Genomic DNA, 3,723 nt, shown 5'->3' with positions numbered 1-3,723 from the left:
TCAAGCCTCTTACTCAGCTGGGGGCAGGCCCCCAGCGGGGACACACATACTCACACACACACACACAGGGCGACTGCTCTGAGCCTCCGATGCAGCTGGGGGCAGGTCCCCAATGGGGACACACACACACATACACACACAGCCTCTGCTGCCAGACTGTGGCCGTCAGTAGGCCATCCACTGCATCCACTGAGGGCTCCCAGACTGTGAGAGGGGCAGGCTAGGCTGAGGGACCCCCACCCCCCAGTGCATGAATTTTGTGCACCAGGCCTCTAGTCCTAATATATAAAAATCCAGGGTCCATAATGACTGAACAGACAACTGGTCCATCCCCGGAACTCAGGTTCCATTGATCAGGGGATGGCTAACAGGAGAACTGGAGTCCCTCAGGCTCCAATGAATCCATGGCAGCAGAGACATTTTAAGTGGGCGAGCGGAAGGCAGACTGCTTGGTCCCTCCCCTGGCCTGCAGGCTCCCATTGATCAGGGGATGGTTAACAGGGAACCGGAGTGAGTGGCCCAGGGACTGGGGAGCAGCTGGAAGGCAGGCCTCTTGGTCCCTCCTCCTGGCCCTCAGGCTCCACTCAATTGGTGGTGGAGGCGTGGTGGGACTGGGGACTGGCGCCCTTAGTAGTCCTAAAGGTTCAATCTGAAGAGGACAGGCCAGGCACCAACGGACCAGCACTGCTGGCACCATACCGACAGCGCTGCCAGCCTCCTGGAATTCGGCCTCAGGCACTGCGGCCACTTCCCCTCCCTAGACACTCCACAAGGAAGAAAGGATACCGCCAGCAGCGCCAGGGGCGACCAGCGGTGACTGACTGCTCTCCCTGTTCTTCCTCCAGGTCACACGAGCTGGTCCCCGCCCGCCCCGCTCCAGATGAAGTGTGATCACTGCACACGGAAGGAATGTAGTAAAAAAAACAAAAACCGATGACCAAGAGAATGCTGCAGTCAACATCCAGAGTCTGGCTCAGGAGAACGGAGAGAAGGGAGAATTCCATAAGTTGGCTGATGCCAAGATATTTCTGCGTGACTGCCTGGCGTGTGACAGTTGTGTGACTGCAGAGGAAGGAGTCCAAGTTTCCCAACAGAACACCAAGGACTTCTTCCGTGTTCTGAACCTTAATAAGAAATGTGATACCTCGCAGCACAAGGTGCTGGCAGTGTCCGTGTGTCCTCAGTCTCTGCCTTATTTTGCTGCTAAATTCAGCCTCAGTGTCATTGATGCAGGCAGAAGGCTCTGCAGCTTCCTCAAAAGCCTTGGGATGCACTGTCTTTGACATGAAGATAGCTGCGGACTTCAGCATCCTGGAGAGTAAGAAGGAATTTGTGTATTGGCACTGCCAGCACCGTGACGAAGAGCCCCAGCTACCCTTGCTGACCTCCACCTGCCCCAGCTGGGACCAATATGCAGAGCGCGTGGTGGGTCACCCCATCACCCCCCACCTCTGCACGGCCAAGTGTCCCCAGCAGATCATGGGCTCTCTGGTGAAGGATTACTTCACCAGACGGCAGAACCTGTCCCCAGACAAGATTTTCCGCGTCATTGTGGCCCCGTGTTATGACAAGAAACTGTAGGCCCTTTGAGAAACTGTAGGCCCTTTGAGAAGATGTTCCCACAGCTTTACATAGTTCCCAGGGTGCTGACTGCGTGTTAACTTCAGGTAAAATTGTCCAGATAATGGAGCAAAGTGACCTCTCCTCGAATGATGCCGCTGTGGACACTCTGTTTGGAGACACGAAGGAGAAGAAGGTGAGGCTTCATGAGGGTGCCAGCTTCAACGGGTACCTGGCCCACATCTTCAGGCACATGGCCAAGGAGCTGTCCAACAAGGACGTGGGAATGCTCACCTACCGCACCCTGAGGAACAAAGACTTCCAGGAGGTCACCTTTGAAAGGGATGGAGAGGTTCTGCTATGCTTTGAGGCTGCTTAAGGCTTTCAGAACACCCAGAAGTGGTCCTGAAGCTTTAGATGGGCAAGTTCTCCTGCCACTTCATGGAGGTCCTGGCCTGCGCCAGGGATGCCTAAGCAGCAGGGGCCAGGCCCAGGCAGACGACGGGTGTGCAGAAGGGCACTGCTGCGGCAGATGGAAGGCATCTACGCTGCCATCCCGGTGTGGCCCCCGGAGACCAGCACCATGTGCAGGAGCTGTACCAAGAGTGGCTGGGGCAGGGGGCAACTCGTCTTAGCCCCAGGCAGCCCTGCACACCGCCTCGCAGGGCCCAGGGCAGCCTGCCAGGACATCAAGTGGTAAAGGTCCAGCAGACACTCGGCCTGCAGGCCGCCTGAAGAGGGGTGTCAGACACGTGAAGGAAAGGCTTAGCATCTCTGTCATCGCTTTGGTTTTCAGAATTCCCTGCTCCCCATTTGTTGGCTCCCTCCCTCTGAGGGGCGTTGTCATTGTCACATGGGTGCAACTGGAATATTGTATCTCAAAAGGATTGCCCCAATGTATGTATCCTTTTATCTGATAATGAAAAAATCCCGAAGAACAAGAATGGAGACAGACTACTGTCCTTTAGGCTTAAGAAACCTCCGGAAGTGTCCTGCAAAGAGCTGAGACTTGGTTCTGTCCACGTGCCTCAGAAAGATTGGGTGAGGAAATGGCCCGGTTTGGCTCTGATTTCACCCACTTAAGTTACTCTTGAAGGTGTCTTTGCCACAATGTGAATAAACTGCCACCTTTTTGAATAAGGGCTCATACGAAAATCTGCATTCCCAACTTTTCTGCAGCTGTGGCCAACGTCCTGAGATCAGGTCCTGTTGACCAAGTCCTGTCGCTGGGAATCAGGGAACACTGGAGTGGAAGCACCCCCTGGTGTGCTTCTACATTCAGGGATTGAGCTGAACTCACTTGGGGGGAGGTCTGGCAAGGGTGACAGGTGTCACAGATGGAAGGATGGAGAATGGAAAGGCAGACACCCTGTTCCATCCCTCCCTGGGTTGGGTCAGGCAGATGAGGGCCAGCCAGCCCACCCCACGATTGGGTGAGATAGCATCCTCTGTGTCCACCACTCACCCCGTGGGCCCAGCCACTCCCCTAAACTCTGGGAAGCCCTCTGCGTTCCACGACAGTGCACTCTGCCCTCACATGCTGCTCGCCCTAAGTGAGAAGGAAGAGAGCAGTTGGCCCACAGACAACTACACAGAAAGATAGGGCTCACGGCTGGTGAGCGCAGTGGCAGTGGTGGAAGCCTCTCCTGCCTCCATGGCAGCACTAAGGAGCAGCAAGCTGAGTGGTAAGGGGCAGGGAGCAGGCGGGCGGTAAGTAGCAAGGGGTCCTGGACTGTAAGAGGGATTTCCAACTGTCGGCTTAGGCCCATTCCCTGACAAGCGTACATCACCTGAGGGGTCCTCGACTGCAAAAGGGTGCAGGCCGGGCTGAGGGACCCCCACCCCAGTGCACAAATTTCGTGCACCAGGCCTCTAGTAGTTATATAACTGTATTATTAGTTTAATAACATATAAAGGTATATAAGAAAGTAATAACACAAAAAAGAATGGGCTGCAAATAGAACTACACTGCAACAAATTATATATACTTTTTGAAATTAAGTTAGCAGATTGTAGTAAGTAAAAATGAATATGTAAGTTGCTATGCCCTAAATTGTGCACCCCAAAATTCATATGTTGAAGCCTTAACCCCCAATTTGACTATATTTGGAGTTTAAGCCTTTAGGAAGTAATTGAGGTTAAATGAGGTAATAACAGTGGTGT

At 53.8% G+C, this 3,723-nt stretch overlaps 1 pseudogene; it reads left to right on the top strand.

Moving 5' to 3' along the window:
* The first annotated feature begins 866 nt into the window (after window positions 1–866).
* On the top strand, window positions 867–2,295 carry LOC102428740 (annotated as a pseudogene).
* Window positions 2,296–3,723: the final 1,428 nt, after the last annotated feature.

Source organism: Myotis lucifugus, unplaced genomic scaffold (assembly GCF_000147115.1).
Source record: "Myotis lucifugus unplaced genomic scaffold, Myoluc2.0 scaffold_2, whole genome shotgun sequence".
Classification (NCBI taxonomy): domain Eukaryota; kingdom Metazoa; phylum Chordata; class Mammalia; order Chiroptera; family Vespertilionidae; genus Myotis; species Myotis lucifugus.
Note: the sequence above shows the minus strand (reverse complement) of the source record. Positions and strands in the feature narration are given on the sequence as shown.